This window comes from Ammodytes marinus (assembly GCF_949987685.1).
Source record: "Ammodytes marinus genome assembly, chromosome: 3".
NCBI lineage: Eukaryota > Metazoa > Chordata > Actinopteri > Uranoscopiformes > Ammodytidae > Ammodytes > Ammodytes marinus.
The window spans coordinates 14852590-14866473 of record NC_137232.1 but is presented as its reverse complement, the minus strand read 5'-3'; the positions used below and the strand labels follow the sequence as shown (position 1 = coordinate 14866473).

The 13884-nt window shown below is 40.9% G+C and overlaps 1 protein-coding gene across 1 annotated transcript in view; it reads left to right on the top strand.

The window, feature by feature from the left end:
- The window catches only part of pak1 (p21 protein (Cdc42/Rac)-activated kinase 1), a 49031-nt gene that overhangs the window by 5720 nt on the left and 29427 nt on the right, over positions 1 to 13884 (top strand). Inside the window, exon 2 of the mRNA XM_080053532.1 lies at positions 6992 to 7038. The gene's annotated coding sequence lies outside the window, so the exon portion shown is untranslated. The remainder of the gene's footprint in view (positions 1 to 6991; positions 7039 to 13884) is intronic.

The following is a 13884-nucleotide window of genomic DNA, read 5'->3' as shown; positions in this document are numbered from 1 at the left end:
TTTGTCTCTCCCTTTTCCGTCCTGTATTTCTCAATCTTTTCGTTCTTCCTTCTCTAAACGTATCTTTTGTGGCTTCGCAATTTATTGAATTTTAATCACGATAACTATTTCGACTTCCAACAACCATGAAAATAAAATAATTTAATTTTTCAGTATAGTGTGAGCCAGGTCATGTTTTTACTTCACAGTTGAACTTATTCAAATTGAAGGAAATCCCCTGTTTGCTTTTCCAATACATTTTTTAAAATGTTACTAAATGCATGATGTTTCCAAAGTCAGTGTAAATATTGTGTTAAAGTATCCTCTTCTTAATATCAATCAAAACATTTTTGATCATGATTTGTCATAATCAAGCTGCCCTAGTATCTGTCCTTACTATCCTCCTCCTCAACTCTCACTCCTTTCATCCTCTTGTTCACTCCTCCCCTCCATTCTATCCTTTTTGTTCAATTCTTCTTTATCCAGAAGGGACTTCGGATGGAAATTAGCTACTAGCTAACTCTGTAGCAATCGTTTTTAAATTGTGCGTGGTTCCTGTCAAGAGAAACAAATAAATAAAGAATAAAGATAAATTCAAACAAAATAATAAAAAAATAAAAAGGAAGCAGAATTAAAAAAAAACAATGATTATAGTGTCACAAACAATATGTATACCGTATATAAATTAATTGTCTGTGTCCAAAAAGGAGCCTTCCCTGAAGTAACCAGTGAAGCATCTATAACATCTATTATGTAACGGCTGGACAGGGAGGACACAGGCACAGAGACAGTACCAGTTTAAGAGGGTTTATTTAGAAGGAATCTGGGGTTTTGGGCCGGGCTCCGGAGGGGCTGGCAGGCATGGGGGTCCAGGGAGAAGTGCCAAGGGGAGAATCCGGGGAGACGAGCTGAGGCAGGCAGGCAGGGGGGTCCAGGGAGGGAGAGCTGGCTGACGAGGGCTGGAGCTGGTGGCAGGAGTCAGGCTGGAGGACTGTGGCAAAAAAGAACAGTATTAGCAACAAGCTAAATGCAGGCGGAACTACAAAGAGTCTAGGTGGCTGGAGAGTTACTGACTGGGTAACAGAGTTTACAATCTGGCAGTGTCTGGAAGGTTGAACCGGGTATAAGTAGAGCAGTAGATTAGAAGATTGGTGGCAGCTGTGGATGCTGGTGCCTGGCTCCTGCACACCTGACTCCAACCCTGCAATCAGACAAGGGAAAGGGGAGAACAAAACCACAAAGGGCTTGAGGCCCAGGCAGGATCGTAACATATTAATGCCAATTAATTTCTCCCACTGTCAAACAGACTCACCCTGCGTTCCAATTCTTTCTGCTATTTACTATGGTAGAATATTTAGTATGTCCCAATTATTGTGGTCAGATTTAGTGTGCTTAAAAAAACCCTGATGCCCTACTACATCCGGTCGAGATGTTTAGTGTTCAAAACAGCAGCTATTTTGACCCACAATCCAGTGCGCACTGGAAGTGACGTCACATCGACAAGTGCTGTGTCTGAAATCGCGCACTTCTGTACTTACACTTACTTTTTTGAATGCACTTTGCGCAAAACCGGAGAGTGTGCCAAAATGCAGTGCACTGTAAGTTCCTCGGTCGTGCACTCAAAACGGTCTAAAACTTGAGTGTGGAGCGATGGACACTTTCCACACTCAACGGCCGCCATCTTGCCTACGTAGCGGAGAGGACGGGACATTAAAATCAAAATAGACGAGCTTGAAGCAACCATGGAGACAGACGCGCTCTACAAAAGTTAAATTACACATTGTTTTTGTTTTTCCGCGATTTATGTTCCTGTTTTGGCTATCGGTAACACAAGCAGAAAAAAATACCACCGAAGAAGAACCGTCAAAATGCAAAGTCATTTCCGGTAGGTGCGCGACGGCAGTTGAACAGTGCACTGTAGAAATGAGAGCACTGCGTCTATAAGTAAGTGTACTGTAGGGATAATAAAGTGCACTCAATGTAAGTGCACTTACCTTATGTAAGTGTGCGATTTCAGACACAGCATAAGTCTTCGTATGAAAACAACCGGTGATGAGACGGATATACTGTACTGTATAAGATAGAGGCAAGATCAAGGCGGAATGTTACGATGACATAATAAAGTAAATGTGTGTCCCAATTGTAAAATACTGCATGCTAACTAGATTATTTTTATGATCAGTGGTAGTACGTATAGAAAAAAGAAAGATACGCTATTTGGAACACAGCCACAGTCTCTCTTCTGCTCCCTTCCATCTACTAGTTATATTTTATTCTCTCTGTTATTTTGGCCAGAGGGATTCTCTCTTTCTCTCTCTGTCTCTCCCCCTTTCACATTAAAAGCACATGAAACTGAATATTTCATAAGAAGAGCTTTTATATTTGTGATAAAAGGAGAAAAACACCATCAGAGGTGCATGAAAATCAGTATCAGAAGAAGTTAAAATCTGAATTATCTTATACATTTTTACAACTGATCGATTGTGGAAAGAAATATGACAGTGAGAACGTTTGCATAGGGTTTCATAGGTGATAAGATCATATTCCAAATAAGACATAGAGGAAATATTTGAGACTCAAACTTAAAATTTATAAAAACCTACATCAACAAAAAGATCTTGCTGCACCAGGAATATGATTATTTTTCAGTTATTTTTCCCAGTACGTTGGATGTTTAATTTTGAAGGGCTGCTCTCTGCATCTGTTTTTCATTGCTTTTAGGGCTGCAGCAAACGATTATTTTGATAATCAATTAATCTGTTGATTATTTTCTCAATTAATCGATTATTAATCGATTAGTGTTTTGGCCCGTAAAATGTCAGAAAAATCTTGATAAATGTTCCAAAGCCTATGTTGACTTCCTCAAATATATTTTTATGTCCAAAACACAAAGATATTTCAGTTTACTGTCATAATAGGATTAAAGAAACCAGAAAATATTCACATTTGAGAAGCTGAAATCAGAGAATTTGGACATTTTTGATAAAAAAATGACTTGAAACGATTAATCGATTATCAAAATAGTTGGCGATTATTTTAATAATCGATTAATAATCGATTAGTCGATTAGTCGATTAATCGTTGCGGATTAAAGTTTCCGGTAAATTTCCGGAAACTTTCCACGGGAACTTTCGCTCAGGAATTTTGGGAATATTCAAAATAGGGAATTATAGGAATAAACTAAATGGCGTAATTTAAATATTTTTTTTTCATATCCAAACATTAATCTGAACATATAAACATTATGTTTTGTCATAGGCAGACATCCATGCAAACTTATACAATAAAAAAAACATTACATTTGAACAGATTTATTTGTAAGTAGAACTTTATTAAGCTTTGATTATTTTATGAACAATCAATAATTTCACTGAACAACAAAAAGATGAATGTTGAGTAAAATATTACTGTCTGACCCCACCCATTCAATAAATTAAGTAAATTGCCCCCCCATGTGATGGAGGAATGCACAGTGCATGTAGGGGGCGTGGCCTCAGTACCCCTGCAGTAAGATGTGTGCTATGTGCAACTTGCCAAGTGTACTTGAATGAAATCTGGTGGCTTTAGTCAAGCTTATGCTAAAATATATTTTCCCCACCTATATTTATAATCACTGTTTAAGCCTCTGTAAACCTGGGCTAGTAAAAAGCAATATATGATATCAAGTTGGGTGTCTCAATAAGCTTTAAAAAAAATATGATTTGAAATTAAATGCTCATAAATATTATAAAACTTAGTTGAAAAAACTGCTTTTTACAGTCTAAAATGTTTGCTAGGACTGAAATAACATAGTTAGAGGGATTTAGTGCATTTGGTTTGCTTTGAATTTAGTAAATTCCCATTTATTCCTGTTAATTCCCAAAATTCCTGTTAATTCCCATAAATTCCCTTTAATTCCCATGGAAAGTTTCCAACTTTGAAAATTCCCAAAATTTTGCAACCCTACCCATGCCCCTTAACTGTGTCCTGTTTTCTCTTTGGGAGACTAAAGGTTTTTTTCAGCATTGTGTCCTGCTCTTCTTTCTTTACATTGCACATTTGACATTTTTACATATTTCAATTTCTTTAGTTTTCGATACAGTTTGGTCTTGCCTTTCTGGAACATATTGCAGAATTTGCCTATAACTTTGACTATATTTTTAAACCATTAAATGATGGTTCTCAGGGCCACCTCTGTCATTTTCTCTCTGTCAGTTCCATGCTGTGTGTTCGCACATTGTTTTAGCAGCAACACAGAGCGTTACCCCCCTCCTCCCTCCCGCACCAAAACACTCGCTCTAAATGTTAAATATGGCCGGTGAAGCGCGCCAGACTGCCATCTACATGCACCCTCTCTCTCTCCCACCGTATGAAATTACTTGGTCATGGTATGTTTGGTATAAGACCAGGCATTCTATCTACAGCTGAAATGATTAATAGTCAAAACATACAGAAAATTAGTCTTTCTTAATTGATTAATCATCTTAAGTAAAAGTGCAAAAAAATCACTGGTTCTTAATGGTGTAAAATAGCAATCAATCAATTGGCAAGCTAAATTCACACTGATTACATTCACTTAAACTAGCTTATCAATCTTAACTGTATACATGCTTAAAAATGTAGATCTTGGTGTTAGAATCCAACATATTTTCATCTGTTTGTATGTCAGCATTCATCAGATAGCGTTCTGCAGATGTAGCCTAGTGAGTGGATGTATAATTGGCAAAAACTGTGTGTGTGTGTGTGTGTGTGTGTGTGTGTGTGTGTGTGTGTGTGTGTGTGTGTGTGTGTGTGTGTGTGTGTGTGTGTGTGTGTGTGTGTGTGTGTGTGTGTGTGTGTGTGTGTGTGTGTGTGTGTGTGTGTGTGTGTGTGTGTGTGTGTGTGTGTGTGTGTGTGTGTGTGTGTGTGTGTGTGTGTGTGTGTGTGTGTGTGTGTGTGTGTGTGTGTGAGCAACACGGATGAAGTAGCAGTGCACACACACAGCTGCTGACATGTCACATTAACCTGTGGTAAAAGCAACACCTTAATAAGACATAATCTTGAGCTACGTGTGCGCAACCATCTGGCTGTTAGCATTACAGTTTGTGTGTGTGTGTGTGTTTTCTCACAGTAAAGTGTGAATGTGTGGACAGCTGCAGGGCCGTCACTCTCAACCCCAATGACACCGACGCGCTGTGTGTACGCACACACACACACACACACACACTCTGACACACTGCTCTCTCCTCACTTAGAGGACGGCAGACTGTTTGTTGGTGCGATGGCATGCAGACCCCATCTGCTTCTAAAGACAGAAGCCTTGTCCACATTATTTTGACCATATTTTAACATTATATTGAATGGGATTCCTTCCACACCTCCTCACCGACTAGACATGGGCCGGTATGATATTCTGATAGTAACCTAAAACATAAACACCACAGTTTCACAGGATTGAAGCTCTCAAATGTGTTATTTTGTAATGTCTGCGTAAAAAACAAACAAAAAGAATTCCCCGGTCAAACACAATCTTTTTATTTTTAATCAACTGATAGAATATTCTGAACATTAATAAACTTATATGTTAAAATCCGGTTATTGGCCCATGTCTAACACTGACACGGCCACAATATGTCTCACCGAAGGTTGGGGTCAGGAGATCAGTGCAGGCCTATCAATCTGTCTGTCACTGTATTCTGTGTGTGTGTGTGTGTGTGTGTGTGTGTGTGTGTGTGTGTGTGTGTGTGTGTGTGTGTGTGTGTGTGTGTGTGTGTGTGTGTGTGTGTGTGTGTGTGTGTGTGTGTGTGTGTGTGTGTGTGTGTGTGTGTGTGTGTGTGACAAGAATATACAGTAGGGGATTTACTGCATTATGAACATTGCCAACAAACTTGAAGTGAGTCGATCATTTCTCAACAACTTCAGCTGTGTTGAAAATCTAACGTTTCTTTTCCTCAGTTTCTCTCTGTGATGGTCTCATTCCTGTTTCACAGTGACATTAAAATGCCGTTACTGTCGCGCCCTTCTCGGTGCAGGGCTATAAAAAATGTGAATTTATTAAGGGCCATAAAATGCTAACAACCCAGGAAGTAGCCTGCTAGCATTTTGTTCCCTGTAAATTAAATCTGTTCAGTATTCTTCCTGTGCAGTCTGACTTTAGAAAACTGAAAGAAATGTGAATGTAGCTCCGAGGAACTTTTAAATATTTCTGAAACAGTCAAATGTTTCCTCTGATGATCATAAAAAATTACATGTAACAGCAAATGAGACCATCATTGCAAAGAATGCTATTTAAAAAAAAAAATGTTTTGTCATGGGTACACTCACCCAGGAACAACAGCTGGCGTAGTAAAAAAACACAAAACTTACACAAACTGAAAACTCCCCGTAGCCACTTCAATGACAGCACATGTGTGGCTATACTACTGACTCAGATTGAGCTTAATAGTCCAGGTAATGTTGAGCACCGATGCGTATCCTGTTGAAAAACATTTATTCTGCATCCGCTCTGAGCAGAAGCGCAGCGGCGAATGAAAAGGTTCTGAATGCGGTTGATGTGCCACAGCTCATTTAGAAAACAGTGTGTGTGTAGTAACAGTATGTAGTAAATGTGTGTAGTCTCAGTATGCAGTAACAGTGGCTGTGTTCGAAACGGCCTAACGTCCTCCCTCCTACATACTCAACATGTATATACTACATACTGTCTACTTAACGATAGATTGTGTGTGCAAGGTTCGTCGGACCATTTACACTCAAGTGTACAAAAGCAATAAAGAATTTGAAAAAAATTAATTCTGTGTCGTTTGAAAAGACGAAATGCATTGAGGGGCGGTTGAGTAGGAATAGTAACCTATCGATCCATGCACAAAATCTTTCCGGAAGTAAGTACTTATCTGGGCATTTCTCGCCACACAAACTCACATACACAACACACTCAAATTGACATCAAAATTAGTATGAGTAGGATGTTAGTAGGGCTTTTCGAACACAACCCGTGTGTATTTCTGTGTGTAGTTCTGTGTGTAGTAACAGTGTGTTCCTCTTTGTGTCTGTGCAGGTGAAGCTGTGTCTGAGAGAGGAGCGACCATCACACGACAATAACAGGTTAGTTTGGTGAGTGAAACAATGGATGGAGCAATGGCTGACTTAAAGGTGGAGTCAGCGATTCTGGAAAAAGCTTGTTGTCAATAATTTTGTTGTTGTTGCCAAAATCAGTGGATATCTCCTCACGATCCTGTCTGTACTGTGTGTGTGCATAAAAAGAAATCCAGTGTTAAGAAAACAGGATATGCTGTGTAAACTCAACTGGCATGTTGCTAGCTACGGTGGGCCCCCTCTGTTAAGGGCCTCCTCTGTTAACATACTAGTTAACAGAGCAAAGACTGTGTTATAACACTGGCATTTTTTTCATTGCACACACAATACAGACGGATAGCAGATCGTGAGGAGATATTCACTGATTTTGACAAAAAGCTATTCTCCAGAATCTCTGACTGCATCTTTAAATATGTTAGACGGTCAGACACATTGGAAACACACATCGAGGATGGAGTTAACGTGCCTGAGAATTATTGGTTGCTTCAGGGAATCCTCAGTATATTTAATGTCACTGGCATCTGCTAGATTCTGCTTTTCATTTGGGCCAAATAACAGCTTTGATAAGACAGTAAAACAGGCAACACAAGCCTGCCTGCGAAAAGTGTTGTTTTATCCAATAAACTGAGAGTGTTTGTTAAACATGAGCATTTCCCAAGTCATTTCTCACTGCAGTGATTTGTAGGATTCATTGTCTCAGCGTTTGGCTGTGGCGCTCTGCCCCCCGCAGACATGCATTAGTCACACTGAAGACATTTCAGAGAAACAACACGCAGCAGAAAGTCAGTGGCCAGTGTCGTGGTTGACTGAGGGGAGAAAGCACATTATGTAAGTCCAGCGTCGGCTCCCAGCATGCATTGCAACCTCCATTATTTATGGGGTTGCCATAGTAACGGGGCTGGGGAGGGGCGGAATCTGACAGCTGGTAGATTAGGGATGGAGAACCCCTCACCCAGCACACCTGTGTGTGTGTGTGTGTGTGTGTGTGTGTGTGTGTGTGTGTGTGTGTGTGTGTGTGTGTGTGTGTGTGTGTGTGTGTGTGTGTGTGTGTGTGTGTGGTGTGTGTGGTGTGTGTGGTGTGTGTGGTGTGTGTGTGTGTGTGTGTGTGTGTGTGTGTGTGTGTGTGTGTGTTTGAGGGTGGAGGGGGAGTTTACTGATGCGGAGGCTTGGCCATGCATTTTTGATGTCCTGCTTCATTGTATGTGTGTATATGAGCGCTGAATGCCTCTGTGTGTGATGGGAGTATTGCCTCTCAGTGTTTGTCATACTGTATAATGTAGTTCGGGTGATGGCTGATGGGATACTTGTTAATATAATGTAGATTACTTTTTACCATTTATTTTTTATTTAAAGATTTGTTTGGGCATTTTTCTTTTATTTTTTGCTTTCATTTATTTGATGTGTAGAGACAGTGATGAAATATGATAGAGAGGGGGATGACATGCAGGGAACGACCAGGGCAGAATTCTAACCCGGGTCTGCTATGTAACCACTACACCACGAGTGCCCCTTATTTTAGTACATTTTCTGGAAATTTATTGAGAACCTGCTCATAGATTAGAACCCTCTAATGTGTGGAAGTGACAAAGTGAAATTCCATATCTGTCCGACCCAGACAGAGAGCTGTGTGTCACACCTCTGAGACAGGTGTGTCACTGCTGTCAACTGACTGTAATATGAACCTGATGGATTGTGTATGTGTGTGTGTGTGTCGTACTCTTTCTTAAGGGCTGGGCTGTGCCTTCTAAGGATCTCTCTCTGTCCCTCTCTCTCTCTCTCTCCCTCTCTTTTTCTCTCTCTCACTCACACGCACACACACACTCACTCACACAAACACACACACACACCAAACACACAATTTTTTTGGGGAAAAATAACAGACAGTTAATTGATTTCGAAAGAAGTTGTGTATTACTTGCTCTAAAGGCACTGGCAGCGCGATAGAGATATGAAGAGAGTGAAATATATATATTTTTGGGGGAAATATGGTTTTGTCTCCAGTGGACTCCCACTGATCCCTTGCTCTTTATTCTCCTCTGGCCCCCACTACCCCCCTCCCCCTCTCTCTCTCTCGCTCTCTCTCTCTCCCTCTCTGTCCCTCCCTCTCTGTCCCTCACTCTCCCTCTCTCTCTCACTCTCTCTCTGTTCTTTCACTATGTCTCTCGCCCCTGCTGTTCCACTTAGTCACTGTTTTACTTTTCCCTTTTTGTCCTTTTTGTCTCGCTCTGCTTTTCAAACTCACTCATTGTGAGATCGCTCAAACTGGACAGATTCAGCCTTTATTCCTCTCTCCATCCATACACACACACACACACACACACACACACACACACACACACACACACACACACACACACACACATTCACATGATAAGTAGCTGTAAGCAGAAACCTTTCCAGACTGATTAAACGTTCCCTGTGATGAGGGAGAAGACGGAGAAGAAAAGATTCTGGAGAAAGCTTGTTGTGCCTACCTGTCCGTACTATATACTGTAAAAATACAGTGTTAATACACAGCAGCCTAGGTTTTGTAAACGTGTTCTCTTACAGAAAAAGGCTTTGTTTGAAGGTCAAGTTTGACTAAATCCAAAATTCTCCCATACACTACTACTACACTGACATGAACTAGAAACATAATGAATTACAAAACCCAAACACCTTTTTTTATTTCCTTCTGATGTCATTACAGGATTACAGTTTCATCTGACTTACTTTAAGAGATTATTCATGGTAGTATTGATCTGTGTAGGCCGGCAGACAAAATATTTCTATGCTGTAAACGGTTCTTTGATCGAAAAAGTCTCTGAATATAAGTACCTTGGTATCTGGCTAGATGAGAAGCTCACTTTTAAACCCCATATTGACAAACTTGTTCTCAAATCTCGTCAAAAAATTGGTTTTTTATATCGGAACAGAACAAGTTTCCCAAAAATTTGTAGGAAAAGGGTAATCGAAGCAGTGTTTTTATCAGTGTTGGATTATGGAGATATAGTTTATAGACATGCCTCTGCTACTGCCCTAAAACCCCTTGACTCGGTGTACCATTCAGCCCTTAGATTCATTACAGGTGATCCTTTTAAAACTCATCACTGTTCCCTGTATGAAAAAGTCGCCTGGACATCCCTGTCATTAAGACGTGAGTTACATTGGTTTTTATTTATTTTTAAATCCTTAATTGGTAAACAGCCACCTTATTTATCAGCTATGCTCGACTGGAACTCTCAGTCTTTTAATACCCGATCCAGTGAGCTGCTGCTTTTAAAGGTTCCTAGAGTTCACTCTAAGTTGGGAACAACTGCTTTTAGCTATAGTGCCCCCACCTCTTGGAATGCCCTTCAGAGCAACTTCAATATGACCATTCTCCCCACTTTTTCTTCTTTTAAATCTATGATTTCTGATTTTCACCATCACCACTGCATTTGTTTTAACTGAATTCATTTTTTAAGCTCTTTTATTGTAATTTTTTATTTCTTTTGATCTTTTTTATCTTGCTAGGATTTTGTGTTTCTCTGTTTTATTCTGTCACTCTGTTGTTATTGTTGTTGTTGTGTTGTGTGCGCTCGTCGGCGTTGTAAATGAGGGGAACCTCAATGCCTTTCGAGTTTGAATAAATAAAGGTTTCAATCAATCAATCAATTTCATCTGCGGTGAAATATTCACTAATATTTCTATCTTGTGGTGTAGTGGTTAGAGCCCCCCTAGCTCAGTCCTCTTCATAGCAGACCCAGGTTAGAATCCAGCCCGGGTTGTTCTCTGCATGCAGTTCCCCTCGCTACCCTTTAATCTCTGCTTCTCCACACTATCAAATAAAGCTTGAAAAAGTATATATATAAAAAAATATATATATATTTAATCTGAAATTCAACCAGCAGCTTGTAACAGATAGAGACTGTGTCGGTGTGAAAAACGACCAGAGAGAACAGATCGGACATCCAGTTGTAAATCGGGATCCACCCTTCCTCCTCCAGCCTGTATAAAATATGTAGGGAAGAGAGAGACACACACACACACACACATACTACTGCTGCACCTTTATATTACACTGACTGTAAAATCCTTTTGCTGGGCTGCTATCTATTGGATGCCACAAGTGATTTATCTCCACTGCAGTGTGTGTGTGTGTGTGTGTGTGTGTGTGTGTGTGTGTGTGTGTGTGTGTGTGTGTGTGTGTGTGTGTGTGTGTGTGTGTGTGTGTGTGTGTGTGTGTGTGTGTGTGTGTGTGTGTGTGTGTGTGTGTGTGTGTGTGTGTGTGTGTGTGTGAGCAACACGGATGAAGTAGCAGTGCACACACACAGCTGCTGACATGTCACATTAACCTGTGGTAAAAGCAACACCTTAATAAGACATAATCTTGAGCTACGTGTGCGCAACCATCTGGCTGTTAGCATGTGTGTGTGTGTGTGTGTGTGTGTGTGTGTGTGTGTGTGTGTGTGTGTGTGTGTGTGTGTGTGTGTGTGTGTGTGTGTGTGTGTGTGTGTGTGTGTGTGTGTGTGTGTGTGTGTGTGTGTGTGTCTATGCTGTACATTTTATGATGCATTCACCATGTTATAGTTCAGATTATGCCTCTCTGTGTGTGATGAGTGCAGTCAGAGTACAGTATAGAATGTGAATCCATGGTTCTCATAGGATTTCTGATATGTGTGTGTGTGTGCATGTGTGTGTTTGTGTGCCCATGCATGCAATGCACGTGTGTGTGTGTGTGTGTTTGTGCATGCGTGCGTGCATGTGTGTGTGTGTGTTTGTGTACATTTGCATTAAGCCCATTACCATCATTAGAAGATTTCCACTTAAGGCTTTGCAAAGCACTCTGGGATTGAATCGACCACGGCACACAGTGTGGGGAGGATGTCTTCAGTGTCTCTTCTTACATTTTCATCTTCCCTCTCTCTTTCCTCTTCTCCCTGTTGGCTGCTTCATGGTTTACTGACATTAGTTAAAATGAAAAATATCAGCTGTTGTCACTGTAATTTACACAAATAATTTTATTAATTTGATGACGATAACAATTAATATATCCTCAAGAGATATTCACTGATTTTGACAAAGTGATTTTGTCAACAATGCTCCTCCGGACTCACTTGTAATTTTTGTAATTGAAAGAAAAGCGACACACAGATTATTTTATTTGTTTAATTTTGAAATGCCTCTGCCTTGCCATTGTCCGTATAAATGACACTGTAGAGACTGTGTGTGTGTGTGTGTGTGTGTGCGTGCGTGTGCGTGTGCGTGTGTGTGTGTGTGTGTGTACGGTCTAAAGGGCAGGGGAGAGAGCTGAACATCAGGTCTCCCAGTTGGGGGTCTTTACATGACCTTGTGGCTCATGTCTCTATCGATTATGTTTGTGTGTGTGTGTGTCTGTGTGTGTGTGTGTGTGTGTGTGTGTGCGCTAGCCATTGGATTTTGATGTGTATGTGTTGTTCTCACGTTGGTGATATTTTTGCAGTATGAACTTGATCTTTCGTCGCACACAGAGATTTGGCCTTTGGTGCTTTAAAGCTTGGACAATCCTTCATTCAATTCAAACACACACACACACACACACACACACTCACTCACTCACTCACTCACTCACTCACTCACTCACTCACTCACTCACTCACTCACTCACTCACTCACTCACTCACTCACTCACTCACTCACTCACTCACTCACTCACTCACTCACTCACTCACTCACTCACTCACTCAGAAAGAGGGAGGGGGGAACTGAATTCTCTCATAAATGAGTCCCAAAATGGACACTATCCCTGCATTCCAATAGTAGTTGCACTTCCCCTTGTTCATTTACCCTCAGCCCTTGGCATGACGTAACAGCATACGTTGCACGGAGGGAACTTGGAGAGCGGAGGGAGACTGGGCGGGGGAGGAGCGGAGGATTTAAATGGAACCCACTTGCCCACTTGCCCTTGTAGTCGCAATGGACCGTCAGTTACATAGGTAAATCTGAATGCAAATAATACAGAATTATAACATTCTGCTAAGGTAGCCTATGTTGCAGAAAGCCATTTCCATAGCATAACAAACATTGAATTTCGACACGGTAACTCAGATTATCAAGATATTGTTACTTACACATGTAAATAGTTTGCTCCGACATATTTTCTTATTTATACTTTCAACCAAAAACATTTGTTTTAAATAGTCCTCTAATTGGCAGCCATCGGTGTTATAGCAGCAATGTGTAAACTGCAATACATTCACTGGATTGTTCGTATGGAAATAGGATAGCCTAATTGAGGCGTTTTGGAATATATTTATATATATATATTTGTCCTGCGGGTGGCCGCGATGTCCCTAAAAGCATACAGTCTACCGGAAAATAAAAGGAGAAGAAGAAGAAGACGAACTGCAATGCACTGTGGGTGATATCCACCTCGGAGTGACCATCCATGTTGACTTGATCACTCAGCCCTCCGAGGGTCTATCTCACGAAGTTCACTTCAGTTTCCAGACTATTGGAACGACACTTAAGATGGCAGCGGGGATTCCCCCGAGGGCAAGTGCCTAGGGAAAGTGAACGAGGGCCTGTTGAACGGGTATTGGAACGTACCCTATAACTAGGGTATACCGAGCGAGGCAGTGACGCTGGGTGAGTTTGACAGACAGGTCAGTTGGGATCAGAATCAGAACAGAGCAGTGAGGCCTGGGCTTATCTGATCACACGTTAGATTTCCCCACAGACTCAGCCCGCAAAGTTTTGTAGAAGGAAGGACCTGTTTTTAAGTTTCTAGCCAGGCGAGACAAAAATAAAATGTCAAGCACTGGTCAATTTTGAGATTTTTGTCTATTTTGCTTCCACAACATGTCTTCTTTCATGCTAGTATAAAGGGTCCAAAATGTAGATGTAGGTGTTTAT